The 15,129-nt window shown below is 40.5% G+C and overlaps 2 long non-coding RNA genes across 2 annotated transcripts; both read left to right on the top strand.

Moving 5' to 3' along the window:
• The first annotated feature begins 696 nt into the window (after nucleotides 1-696).
• On the top strand, nucleotides 697-4,448 carry LOC111864134. The gene is made up of 2 exons (XR_002842739.2): nucleotides 697-1,305; nucleotides 4,239-4,448. It is a non-coding gene; the product is annotated as an uncharacterized LOC111864134 (long non-coding RNA).
• Nucleotides 4,449-9,623: 5,175 nt separating this feature from the next.
• Nucleotides 9,624-11,138, top strand: LOC117282299. Its single transcript, XR_004513013.1, has 2 exons — nucleotides 9,624-9,743; nucleotides 11,083-11,138. It is a non-coding gene; the product is annotated as an uncharacterized LOC117282299 (long non-coding RNA).
• The last annotated feature ends 3,991 nt before the right edge of the window (nucleotides 11,139-15,129 follow it).

The raw sequence follows: 15,129 nt of genomic DNA, 5'->3' as shown, positions 1-15,129 counted from the left end.
AAAAAAAATCACGTTGAGTATCCTGTCAAATTCTTCATATTCAAAAGAATTAAAAGGTTTTGATTCATTTTCGTAATTGTCTTCTATACTAAATACTGTCTGGCGAAATAATGTTTGATTCATTTCCGATAAATTTCATTACTAATTTATATCAAGTTATAATATAAAAGGGCAGCATATAGGTAACAATGAATTCGAATTTACAGGGTTATCTGATATAAAAATGAGATTTCATTAATGTGCTATACACACTGTATAATATATGGTTTCTTATATTTGATATATTTACACGTAAAGAACAGAAAATATTTTATAACATTGTGTTTCATCTCGAAAATCTGTGTGGTAAGGTGATAAGAGGTCCTGCCTACGGAGGCAGTGGTACCAGGTTCGATACCAGATTTTCTGAGAAGTAGTGGGTCTGGAACGGTGAGCACTCAGACTCGTGAAGACAATTGAGGAGCTTTTTGAAGGAAATGGTGCCTCCGGTCTAGAAAACCGAGACAAACTGCCGCCGGGATCCGTTGCGCTTACCACGTGACACCCTCTATCCGCAGCATTTGGCACTAGCTTCGCCGACAAGAGGCGGTCACTCGGTCGGTATACTTCGCTTGCTGACTACAGGCCACGGAGTTTGTGTCTCTTCCCTCCGTTATATATGACGAGAAGCAGATTCAGTCACAGTACGCAGTGAAACAATATTTTTATATTGACGATACTTGAAAAAATGGCATTCATTTGCAAAATACAATGATGAAGACAGATAACTCCATAAAAATTTTAAATCGAAAAAAGCTTCTCCAGTTCTGTAGTATTGCTCTGTAATCTCTCAATTCAATTAATTGCTTTTTGTACTGCCCTGGATCTCTGTCGAGCCCAAAAGCTTATCTCGATTCACTGTTAGCTGTTCAAGACGTTCCGTTTCAGTTACATCTGCTTATATAATTATATACAAACACAAGTCTATATATAAAGAACATATAGTGTACATATAAGCTCCACTTGCAGTTTCTCAGACATACACTACAAACTGAGGAATATGCTTATGATTTACGTGTATTTTTCCCCAGATTGTCGTTGCTGTGTTCAGTTTTGCATATGTCGTACTCTTGTCAGCGAATCATGGTTCTGGTCTTTGGATTGGGCATCTACCAATTTGTCCTCGCATTCCGTGCATAACTTCCTCTTGCGGTGTGAAAAACGCCTCCGACTGCCACACCGGCGAGCAGTACGTACCTGTACATAGCAGAGGATGGTGTGGCTGCTGCTTTGCAAACTGCTGTGGTGCTTGCGTTCAAACCGTCGGTACGTGAAGGTGATCTCTGGAATAACAAGATGCATCGTGTTGCTCGTAATCTGTTGGATGACGACTTCCATTTTGATAACTGAATTGTGTTCTGAACACTAATGCAGAACGGAGCACATGCCAGTATATTCAGATTATGAGCATCTGTTTTATGACACAGTACAATCTGTGTAAGTTTTGAAGCAAAATGTCGGTAATTCTTAAGGTTGAACTTGGACTTGTCGCCTCAACAAGGAAACAGAGGGCTTTTAAGGAGGTTTGTAACGAATAACAGATATCACCGTGTCATTACCTATAAGTTCCTAATTAAAAACCTTTGGAATGCCATCCATCGACTGGGCAAGTGCAGTGGATCTTAAGAATATTGAAATGGAGCAACATTCAAAGAAAACATTATGTTCTCAATCTTGTGTTACACTTCTTGCCTTCTATGTGCAATGTCGGTTAATATCCTCTCGTCTTCTTCTTATTGTGACTATAAGTTTAGGTCAAACAGGCCTTCATCAGATGTAGAAGTAGTTATGATGAAGGAGTCTGCCACTCACTGTAACTCTGTTCGCTTTTCGTATGAAAGAAAACTCTAATATAAATAACTACATGTTAGTTAGTTAGTTAGTTATTGGAGAGGGTGGGTTTCCCCATGCACTGAGACCTGTATATAACCACATATTACTCATAACCTTATTTCTGAGGTTTGTAGGCAAAAGCAGTGAAAAATTATAGTATTAAGAAAAATAGATTCAAAATTAAACACCTTCAAAGTAATTCTAGATATTTCCGCAAATATCTTTAGTATTAGCAAACAGAACACCTCATAGCCATCTGGTTCATTTTCATCCTTAAGTGTTCAAAAATAAGTCTACTATATTTTTGTAATGGACAGTATTAGAAAAGAAGAATCTCGCATCATAATCCCGTTATACCGGCATTTGTTAATTTCATTGTTCTGTGTCCCCAAAAATTGCACTTTCTATATAAGCTATTTGCTGGTCACGGTAGTCGAGAGGTTTAAGGCATGGACTGTCTTAGCTCGCTTGGTAACCGGGATCGTGGGTTCGAATCCAACTCAGGGCATGGATATTCAGTTTGTGAGTGTGCGTCTTTCTGTGTTTGTGTACAGGTAGAGGCCATGCGACGAGCTGATTACCCGGCCAAGGAGTCCTACCGAATGTGTAAGATCTAGAAAAACCGAAGTGAACGGAGAAGTTCATGCAGGTGGGCCTAGGCCCACTGGGGCTCTAATACCAAAGAAATAAATGCTATTTTTAAGAAACATTTCCAAATTCTTTACAACTCTAGGCAATTAGATTAATACACAACATTTAATTCTCCTTTCAGGCCATAGTAGTTATATTGAATAAATTGCTTATTTTTTTATTTCAGTTACAATATTATTACAAAAATTACGAAATATTCTTGGGCGAACAGCTAAGTAGTCAATAATGCTGTTTATTATTGTTCTCCTTGTATTCATCTCTGCCTCCAATCCTGCAACAGTCCACGCGCACTACATGACTGCTGCATCCCCTCTGTACATGGGGCTCGACTTATGTGTCTAGAGCTACCTGGCTGCACAGAACTTGATGGCCTGTATACATCACAGTGTTTCTCCATAAGCAGCTCACTGAATTATGAAATGTATTCACGTCCGTTGGGTTCAGATATGTCCCTGAGTATATACACGTATTTCTTTTCAATCTAACATACCGCTTCTTTCGTTGGAACTAGGAAACTTTTAAGTTACCTACGTACAATATTAGATACATTTCCCGGCATACAGATATTACTGATTTCTTTGTTCTCACTATTCTAGTATTTGTACAATACGTGACAATACAACATCGGACATAACACATGCCCCCAGTTTCGATCTATCTACCTGACTGATAATTTACTTGTGGGTCTCGCCAGCAAAGACGGTAACAGACGGATCCATGAGCCATAACATTCACCAATTTTCCACTGTCACAGAACTTCCTTTATATTAAAGACAATGTCCGTCATATGCACCACGATTTTAGAAAGTGAGGAACTTGGAGGTGCTATTCAAAATTTAATGGCCCAATATGTAACTTATTAGTAACACTCGAAGTTGGGGGGAGGACACGCCCTAGCGTTGTTGGTTGAGGCGCTATGCGAGAAACCGGAAGGTCGCGGGTACAAATACCGATTAGGACATTGGATTTTTTCAATTGACCTAATCTTTCCAGTCGCACAATGACCCTGGGGTCGACTTAGCCTCTAACAGAAAAGAGTAAAAGGAATATTCTTAGAATGTTCTTGGAGGTAAAAGCAGCCAATGCGTAGGGCTAACAACATTGCCTTCATCTTTTAGCCGATTGTCTAGAAAATGTGGAAAACTCTACATTTCAAAACTTTATGGGCCTCACGGCCTGATACAGGGTTACGTTTATTTTTGTTTTCACTTTTACTTTAACACTACAATATGGCTCCAAAAGAAATTATCCGGGAAAAATAGCGGTTGTCGTCTGTAGATAGGCAAAAATTTATCCTCGCTGTTCAAGGCTTCGTACTTGTACACTCCGACTGAATTCATGGTCCCTCTCTTCGACTCTTAATGTGGAATGGTTATTTCTTGTTCCCCTATTGGAATGTGCAGAGTTCTGAATGCTCGTCTGTGAGATTTCTTGTGTCTGCTCACTGGACGCTGCAGAGAAGAGGAAAACAGAACGGTTACAGTGAGTGACAATAAAGAGATGACAACGAGAAAATATTAACAGACGTTGCACATAGACGGAAAACAAGCGGAAGGCAAAGTCAGACCTACGCAGTTCAAAAGGATACTGCTCTTCATTGTCTTCCGGAAGTTGCTTTCGGCTCTTATAAATATTTTCAATACGTTGTTTTATCAATATTGTTATTATAAATACATAATGTGTTACAAAGTCAATATTACTAAAATTGTTTCTAGGTATTGGAGACAACTGCACAGCGGTTTACAACGGCACGAACGGACGTTACGAAGTGTGTCCCGGTGGCTCGGAGTGCAACCGTGACAGCAGCAAGTGTGTAAGGACAAACTCCACCACACCGATACTTCCGTAAGGAAACGCATTGTACTGAGCTCCTGTACTGAATGTAGCAGTGTAATTAAACATTGAAGATACTCGTACTACCGTCACATTTTGTTCCACATACCTTACCCAAATGAAATGGTATCCTCTGGTCGATATTTCGATACAGTACGCATTCCTAAGGTTCAGCATAATTAAAATGAACACAAAAGGATGACTGGTTTTTGTGAAGTTCGGCGAATTGCATGACTAACTGTAAGGGATTCCTTCCATGCAGTTCGCCCAAACAGAACCGTTTCTGACTTGTATGCCGGAGGCACGGGTTCGTGTCCGATACGAGACAACGCCTATCCTGACTGAGATTCCGTTTAAATTTCCTCGGTCTCTCCAGACAATGATCAAACAAGGACTAAAATTCAATGCGTGACTGGCTTTTCTACTTTCCTTTAAAATTCATCATCTCCGGCATCTTGTTATTTGGTGCTGCAGAGATGACGTGGCATTCGGCGCGCCGCTCTTTTGAGCCATCATTGTAATTCCCGGAAATAAAGCTTTAAACTCTTCTTACAAACCTACCAGAAATTAGAAAGCCCCCTGCATGTAAAGCACGTAGTTAAACAGAATAAACTATTAAATCCTTTTTAAAAAAATGCCAGATATTAGAAAGCCTCCTGCAAATGAAGCAAGTAGCTAAGCAACCACGTTTTCCATTTCACGTCTTCGGTTTCTCAGCTTCTGAAGCTTATCACACACTGCTCGATGTTCAGTAATGTAACCATTCATTCTGATGGATGAACTATTGTGCTTTAATTAAATCTGCATTAAGTTAAGATTACAAAATTACAAACAAAGAGATCCGGCAGATAGCCAGCTCTTACACGCAGAAGTGACATAGTTCAAGTTTTGCTATGTGGACAGGAAGTAACAATTGGTACTTTCCTGGAATTCTGGCAGTTTCAGCAAAGTCAGAAAGTCTTTGAGAATTTGAGAGCTGACAGCTTGGGACAGCTATAACTTAGAAGTTGGACGGCCGGAGCCTCATACCTTGATCGCAATGCAACAAGGGGCTGTCAACCTTAGCGTCAGGTCAGCATCTGCCAGAATCACATAGCAAAGCAACATGATTGGGAATTCAAAATTTAGGGAACCTCCTAATTTGAGAAATTAACCAATGGCAGAAGTGGAGGAGTGGATTTCTCTTGGAGTCTGGGGTTCGTGGACCTCAGGATTCAGAGAGAGGGATTTCACCTAGAGGAGTCTTCATACAACTTTCGGCAAAGTCGGACACAAAATTTACAACTACGGCCCTTCCGTAAAAGTATTATAAGTACAGTTCAAATTAAGTGTACTAATAAATTCAGTTGTATTCAGTAAGCTGGAGGGAATTAAATGACTACTAAGTGCAACGGTCTAAAGAGGTGTGTGTGATTGTAGAGAAAGGTTCTTCCTGCCCTGCCCAAGCCAGACCCATATAAGACCCGGGATATGAACTCAGCTCTACAAATTACCGAACAGAACCCAGTGTCGTGTCCCAAATTCGAGACTGAAAATCAAAAGACGTTGCTTAAATTTTCNCAAGATTTGCGACAAACGTTTTACAGCAATTACATTAGTATGTCAACGCCTGGACAGGCAATCTAGCTTAAGAATGTTGATGATCAGCATTTATGCGTAATCGCATAAGTAAGAAGCTCCACTAACTGGGCCACTGGTGTATTATAATATTATCAAATACGCAGCGATGAAGTACCACGGGCCCACCCACAACCGTAGGGGTAGCCAATGGAAACCTTCCACCCCGAAATTTAGGACGAAAGGAGGAGTTAACCTCCCTCTTTCGTCAACCTCCGATTCAGCAAGTTCAAGATATAAATTACTGAATATAGGAGACTTGGGATCTGATCTAAAATCGTTATAACCAGTTGTCAGCCGGAGGCTCTATTCAATATGGGCCTTACGAGCGGTGGAAGTTGGCCTTCGTCTCTTGTTTCAAGTAAGTCACGTTTACTCATATAAGCCATATTGTTAAATATTATTGTTGATAAAGTGTTGTGGAAAATGTTGAAAGCAAACTCCAGTGTGCTCGGCGAGCCCTTAGGGGAGAATAATTATGTAACAAGTAATTGCCTATGAAGATAGTCCGGCAATATGTCTGTGTTATGGTGTATGTGTTAAGATTACTGGTAGTGTGTAGACTACGCACATTTGCGTTATAGTTACGACTAATGATTTATGTGATAAACATGGTATGTGGGCTTTCAATATGTATAACTAATGGTAGATTATGTTAAGGGTGAAACTTTATGATAGGATAGTGTAGTAGTAATGTAATGAGTAGTAGGAAATGGAGACAGGAAAAAGGTTCATGTTAAACGAGGAATAATTGCATATCCTCATTAGTCGAAACAGAGAGAGAGAGGCTCAAAGCCTACATCCCTGAAGGGGAGAACAAGAGGAAGCGTAGCGTGAAGTAAAGACACTATGCAGACCCGACTGTGGGTCGGTCTTGTTAATATTGTAAATATTGTAAATAAGAATGTAAATAGACAGGGTAGTTGGAGTAGGAAGTACCGGGATTGTGATTTGCCCTCCATAATCACCTTTCCACGACCGATCCCGCAGATCCTACCAAAATGAAAGACAACGGCAGCCGAATGCAACCACAGTTCAATGGAGGTACTACTGGACAGGGATAGGCACCTGCCACGCAGAGAGCGTTTAGTAGCCTTGGTATCAACGCCCCCCTGCTCCACGGCGTTACACCCAGATACTCCCGTCTTTACCTGCTCTCGCGTACCAGCTCCGACAATCACAAATCTCCTCCCTTCCCACCTAACTTCTCGACATCCACGAGAAGAGGGAGGACGGTGATAAGTGGAGCACAACGTAGGATCAAGGAGGACGGCAACAGCGTGGCGCCCAACGTAAAGGGCCCAAAGAAGTGAGCGGTTATAGTAAGTCTGTTCGTTTTTAACATATATTCTGGATTACCGACAGTGTTGTTAAGTAGACTCTGTGCCAACACGGCTAAACATCGTAAGCTCTTACAAGTTTAGGCATGATCATTTGTCCACTCATTCATACATTTGTGAATCATTGGCTCTACAGCCCTTTTTGGACGCTGAACACACTCCTTAGACGAGTGATCAGCCCGTCGCTAGAACGCTACGAACACAGACGCACACTTTGAGTTGGATTCGAACCCACGATTCCAGCGTTCGAGCGAGGGAAGACAGTTCATGCTTCAGAAAACACGGCCTTGGTGATCCTTGGTGATCGGCATTATCGGTGAAAATGTCCGTTTAATAAAAGAAAGCAGTGAAAATCAGGCCTTCATTGTGTGAGAATGTCTTCGACATTTCGAGACACCTGTGTGCAGTGTGTTGCGCCATAAGGACTTATATACAAGCGATGTTACAGAAGTGTTTCGGAGTGTTCAACCGGGTCTTGTAGACAGACTAACCTGGAATAACTTCCCAGAAATAATTTTGCACGAACAAGTACCAGTATTATACAGGTTTCACATTCAATTGTCTTCTTTCGGCTGTCTCTTCACAAGACATTTATATATAAAGATATTTTTCTTGAAATACAATCTTAGAATATTCTATGAAGTGAGAATACCAATAAGTCACACTTTTGTGCTAAGAATAACAGTAGACTTGTGTTCCTGTTGCTGCTTTAAACGAGAAATAGTCAAGCAGAAGCCAGAGGCGAGACATTCATCAGCGAAACGGAGATGCTAACTGGCAACAATACTCGTATCTCTTTCATGTGATGCTCTGCTTCCTTTCTCACAACCAAAACTGTAAATGTTTACGTTGTTTGTACCATCACATCAGGAACGGTATCGTGATCAGTGGTTCGAATAACGACCCTTTCGGTATAACGACGACGACGTCACAGCGACGAATGGCAGGATGCCGGATGAATTATGAATTGAAAGGTATTTAGAAGGAACCGATAGTGATATAACTATAGCAGTATTCCGGCATTTGCCTGAAGGAACTGAGATAAACCGCGAGAAACATCATTCAGGTATTAGCCTAGATTAGAGCTAAACAACTTCCAAAAAAATAAAAGCCTAGCGCTTTACCGGGAGACTAACTTCTCAGGCGCAGTAGTTGTGGATTTACGTGAAATACTTTATTATTGTGGTTGCTCGTGATGCCACAGAGTTTCACTGCTTTCTGCATTAATATCTTCCGACATATATTGTAGAGTCATTAAGTTCGTGGAATGTGGTTTTATCGAATCATATTACAAGGTATTCACATACACTTACGCAGATCCACATCTGCCCTTAAAATAGTTGCCGTTGACCGCTATTCAAGTCTGAGAACTTTGATATAACTGAAATATTTTTATAGTAAATTTCCGTACGACGCTTTACGGCCATTCCATGAATTTATTGACAGTGGTAGTCCGTGTGTGACACCGTTAAGGGTATCAAAGTTTCGGAGGAAACTGAAATTCCTTCTTCATGATACATATATTCTGTATGTCAGAGCACAGAAGACCGTACATTTTGTCTGTATTTTATTTTCTATTTTTTATAATTTGGGCTCGGTTGTTTACATTCTGCTCCTTATATAAGAAAATATTTATAGTATCAAAAAATTTTCGATATATAATTGAGCTGAATTTAATACGCAATCTAATATATTTCCTGTGCGGAATTGTGTTTATCGAGCCGTTATCTAGAAGTGGGCAGGATAACCCCATTGTTGCATTGCTGAGTGCGTGTATTATTTGGAAATGGCTGTTTCCATAGCTAAGAAGTTCGTACATAGAGCAAATACGCCACATTATAAAACCCATACTACATGCATGTATAATAAATCACTAAGCATCTGAACAAAGTGGTACGAGCAAAGAAATTGGAGTTCTTCCAACTTGCAAATTTGTGTCTTGTTAACCCTAGAAAACAGATAACAGAATATCCTAAAGCACAGGGCTGTGACATAAAAGTTGCAACTGGGAGAGATGACAAAAATATGTGGAAATATACGAGTAGGTATAAAAACAGCTTAAAGTTACTCTATCTTAACATTTATTAAGTATGTCCTAATGAGTTCTTTGGATACCACGACATTATACCAGGCTGTAACACGACATGTGCCCACATTGAAACAAACCCGGTTATCGCAAAAATATTGGGAATTTACTACATAAATTTTGTGGGAGACATTGACACAAACTTACAATATATGGTTTCCTGCACCACAGGGTTTCTAATATAACAATACAAAAATGTTATTGATAACAAGTGACATGCGCGTTTCAATTTCAAGGAAAATTCAACCAAAATATCAACATATATATAAGACCTGTAGCAAGTGGCATACACCAAAGCACGGCCAGTTGTCGCGGCAGTGAGAAGTCCCAGCAACACCGATAAGGTAAAAAACAATAAATACTTATATTCTCTTAAATTCATTGCGTATTGCCTTACATTCCACTAAGTAGTTTCTGACTAATTCTGTAGTCAAGCCAATTCTTATTGGATGAAATATTACTCGTTCTAACGTTGAAAAAAGGAACTTAAGAAAAAGGGGGGAAAAAAACAAAAAGCAACAAATTAAAATAGAAATAAAAACCTATTTCCTAATCTATAAAATTTCTATCGTAACAACAGCAATTAGGGATATATAGAACTGTAGCAAATGGCACACGCCAAAGCAAGTTGATTGCCACTGCTGCGAGGAATCCCAACAGCTCCGAGAAGGTAAATGTCATTTGTTATTACTCCTGTGCTACTGCTTGGGAGGATATACACGTACGTTCTGGACTCTTACAGTTTAAATAAATAAAGTATTTCTGTTTACTGATACAACACATGATATTCATGCAGAATTCCTGCCGCTCTGCAACTACAACTAACTCATGTACCATGTACCTCATGTACCTGAGTCTGCAAATAACGTTCCGAAGGCGAGATAGATTAGGCCGCCTGTGACCCAGGTGGTCAGGGTAATGGGATTCGAAACGGCTTCATGTCTATGTCTGCCGCCTTAACGAATTGAATTAGTGACAAATTAATTTCATGTTATAAAATACACATCCAGGTATGCAGTTACAAATGTGGTATGGCGAAACGCAGAAAAATTGAACATTGCAAAATAAAATTGAAAAACTTTTGGATATTTGATCCAAATGGATCAATTCAGTTTTCATTGTCGATGAAGAAGGAAGCACAGCCTCTGCCGAAGCATTATTGAACATCCAACACGAAAACCATCCAAATTCTTTCCTCCATAAAAATCTCAAAACTCATTCCCCTGTACACTGCTATCTCGTACAGGACTACATGAACGACGTCAGATCCATGACGCGTTCTGACCGAGGCTAACACAAGGAATATTCTGTTAGCCTTTATAGTCCAGATCTTCCGTCTATTGTCCATGGTGTGCAGGGACCGCATGATAACGATAGAAACGGGACTAGATTGTTCTAATCCCTTCTTGTAAACATGCGCCTGAGAGATATGGGGAGGGGAAGCAAAATGCGAAATCTTAGCAAAAATATCCTACTTCAGTAACAACGAAATTCTGGCCACAAGAAAACAACGAAGGCGCGATATACACCACATCACAGGATGTGCTAAAACATATCCTAACCCACGTATCAGACAACTACAGACTTTACATAGATCATAGAGCTGAGAGGTTATTCTTAAGTTACTCATTGGCTGGAATAGAGAAATTCCTCGAAATATAATCTGGTTTCTGCAACACGCAGTGTCTGAAAGCCATCTGTGGGCATCTTGAGTACTCCATCATACCAAGGATACACCAGAAACTCCAAGTTCGCTACAATGAGGACTGCCGTGTTCCTGTTTGCAATTCTGGTGGTGCTCGGCACATTCATCGCTCAGTACCCTGCAGGTAAGCTAACTTACCGTCACGTGTATGAGAGATTATAGACGGAAGTTGCATTGGTAATTGTTCGTATTGACCTTTCACAATTCGTAATTACAAGTAAATTTTCCTCTACCCCGCGGCGTACAGACCGGTATTGGAACTGCTTGCTCTCTTATCTAAGAGTAACCGAGAGCTGCAGAATACGTGGAGCTGTAACTCCACTCCCCCATATTTCCCCATTTTGTGGTGCTTAAATAATGTAGCAGAGGTATAACTTTATACTTTCTTTTTAATCAATATCAATGACGAAATGAAAGTATAGCTATATGCATTCTGAACCCCGGTAATAGTTGACTGGCCAGCTTCACTCCCTTCTATTTTTCCTGAGGAAAGAGCCCTCGGCACCCATTGTGTAGAAGACTGGGTTGTATCCAAGGTACACTGTACGTTATAAAGAAGAGAAAAATTATCTTTCCTCCGCTGGTAATTAATCCCAATTATTTCCATTTGACGTTTTTACGATAGTGTCTATAATCTTTACTATTTTTGGGATGTGATTCCACGTAGTCTAGTAGAAACATACGTTTTGGATGTCTATATTATCTCCAACCTCAGTGCTTACATATAAGTGAAGCAAGAAAACCGGCATTCAGCAAGAAGCAGGCAAATTTCTCTGCTTGTTTCTATTTCCCTATTCACCCAACTTAATGAAACTGAAAAAGGAGGCACTCTATTCTTCTGTAACAACGGTAAGCCTCTGTCAGGCTTCCGGCATTACAACCAAGATACAGCACTCTCCAAACCATATTCCTTTATCATGGCTGACATTTTACCTGGGCAACTTGAAACAAACAAAAATGGGAGGTTCTTTCTTATCGGTAGAATTTAATTTCTATTTGCTCTATGCTGAGTATTGAAAAATAGCCTTTACTGCCATCCTTATTTTGCTTCTTTTTTATAGAAGCGGCCTGCGATTTCCAGCAATGTTGGGCCACATGCCAGAAGCAGTACACTATCTATTTCGTGAGGGCATTCTGTGACGGAGGTACTTGCAAATGTGGTAAGTTGTGTGGATACTAAGCGCTTCGTCATTCACTGTGAAGTAGGCAAGGACGTTTTCAAGCAGGCCTTCTGAATTAGAGTCACTGTTCCGAACGTGCATGTACATGCCCTCGAGGAGGATAAATCTAATGATACAAAGGATCCCTTTATGAAAATCCGGTGTGTGCAGTCCATAAAAACCCAAAATATCGCAAAGTACATGTATCGTGACATAATGTTGGAAAATCCGGATGTAAAGAGACCACTAGATAGAACTAGAGGTAGGTGGAAGGTAAATTAAAAGTTTATCTTAGAAAAATATGATAGGGAGCTATGGACTGCATTTGTCTGGCTCAGGATAGGGACCATTGGAGAGCTCCTGTGAACACAGTAATGAATCTTCGGTTTCCATAAAATGCCGGGAAATTCCTGAGTAGTTGAGCGTCTAGCAGCTTCTAAGGCAGGACTGAGCTATATAAAGTTAATAAATTGTTCGGATTGTTAGTTAGTTAGTTGTGTGTGTTAGGTAAGTCAGTGCTGAAATAGAGAGAGGACATATTCTAAAAAACACAAAACTAAGAATGACAGTTTGTACGAAATAAATACTGATAATGGAGCAGCAAATTTTGCCCAAATTCCGAATTGGATGTGAAGCTGTGTGGCCTCCACTTCTGGTGTGAAGATTTGGCATTAGATGAATTGACTATCCACAACAGAGGGTAAAATTCTGACATATGCTTTGTTCAGTCCATATCCTTCCTACTTTGAAGCAGAAAATTACATTTGTTGGTCATTAACAAGTATTGCAATTATATAAACAAGCAAAATTTTGTGTCTGTTTCAGTGTACCGGACATCATAGTCACGGAATTTCCCGTTAATTCTCAAATGGAGACGAGCAGCTGCAGATGGACCACTTCTTATCCTCAAGGGGATTACACACACACACTTTTGTGCACGTTAAGTTTCTATGCCAAGTATTTGCTGTAACTACTGCTTACTGACTGTTTAAGTAGTTAAAATCAAACAATGAAAATCACGAGGCAGATGTGTTTCACTTCATTTCTAATGTTATATTAAAAATATAATTACATGCAATTTAGAATGTGAATAAAAATAATCCGACGAACTTTTCTATTCTGACCTGTTTGTACACAAACCTGTAACTCCCTCTCCTCATTCATTCCATACATCCGTCTGGAAGGACTAAGGAAAACTACGAATCCTTGGTGGCCGGTTTCCAGGTGGACGATACATCCCACGAACTCGCACATAAGAGACTGGAAACCCACTCACTCAGTCGCGATGACAATTGAAAACTAAGATACAATGCTTGACTCTTTCCTAAAGGTGAGTCGCTTTCAGAAAAAACTGCCTAAGCACTTATATATGGCGATCTGACGCTGTGACAGAGCGGTTATTCTCGTGCTGAATCTCCGAGGGAGATAGACGTAGCGCCTGCGCAGAAAGCTCGACTAGTCTCGTCGACATATAAGGCCCCACTTCTAGAGCACGTTGCATGTCTAGGAGAAAACAAAAATTTTGTGTCATAGTTCTTGTAAAGGCGCAAAAGTTATGTACAGGTAGATATATTTTTTTTTGAGGGGGGGGGGTAAATTTGGAATAATTGTATCCAGACTTTAAGATATAGAAACACAAATGATGAAACGTAGCAGGAAGCTTGGGTTTGCAAAGAAGTGTAACAGGCATTAGCTTAGTAATCAGACAGCCACAGCGTAATAACGCTGACATTGAGGAAGAAGCTATATGGAGTAGGTCATAAACACTATGGCATGAGGAGAACGCTGAGTCGGAGAGGGCGGTAGACCTGAAAGAGCCAACCCCTTTCGATAAACAGCCAATGAGTGGGCCACACCGACCCAAAATCACGTCAGAATTGGCGGGCCAATACACCCCTGAACCCCGCGAGTCAGCAAAAGTGGGTACATAAACTATAGTGGAATTAATCTAAAAACTTTTGACTTTTTACTTTTTAATATTATTAATTGACATAGAGTTCAGCCGGAGGCTATCGCCGAGAGGGTGATGGCGATCGTCCGTTTCCTCAGCTCAAGTAAGTGAACCAACTTCATATAAGCCATGAACATTAAGTGTGATAACATTAAAGTGCAAACCCCAGGGAGAGAAAGTGAAAACTAGATGGACTAGGTTTACTGAGAGAGATAGATAGAGATATTGGGTACCCAACAGCAGGGTGACAGGAGGTAGCAATAATGTGTGAACTACAGGGTCATAACCAAATGTAATGCGAACCGACGAACGTCGGCAGAGTTTGTATATATTATGTATATAGAGACATAGATGAATAGAGTAGAATAGAAATGCGCTGTGATATTAATTGAACTTAGCCTGCCCTCAAGTGTTACCTTCTTCCCTGACGACTCCAGCACCTCCCGAAACTTCGGCGAATTGCGAGTTAAAGCCAGGATCAGTGACGTAAGCGATCGATAAGTTTACTGGAATTTTCTTGACATAAATAGATGGTGGCAGCATATTAAACCTGGTGACAGAGCGGGATACCTCCACGCCCCCTGTCACCACGGCATAACAAATTGGTGACAGCGGTGGGATAACCAATCCACCCCTGTCGCAGGAGCGTAACAGTGGCGGCAGCGCCGTGATTCGAACATACACCTAGGAAGAGACAGGTGGTAGGTCAAGTACTAAGTACGGTTAGATAAAAGGGATCCACAAAATGGAGGCAAGAATAGCATAGTTAGAACAACAATTGAAAGGTTTAACAATAGGAGTGAAAACAAAGGATTTATCACTGGCAACAAGTATTAGGAAATGGAATGGTCAGTCGCAAGCGAAGCCGGTAACTGAATTCTTAGCCCAGGTAGAACAGTGTGCCCGGGTGAGTA

This window comes from Cryptotermes secundus, unplaced genomic scaffold, assembly GCF_002891405.2.
Source record: "Cryptotermes secundus unplaced genomic scaffold, Csec_1.0 scaffold4805, whole genome shotgun sequence".
Classification (NCBI taxonomy): Eukaryota; Metazoa; Arthropoda; class Insecta; order Blattodea; family Kalotermitidae; genus Cryptotermes; species Cryptotermes secundus.
This window is presented reverse-complemented; position numbering and strand designations above follow the sequence as displayed.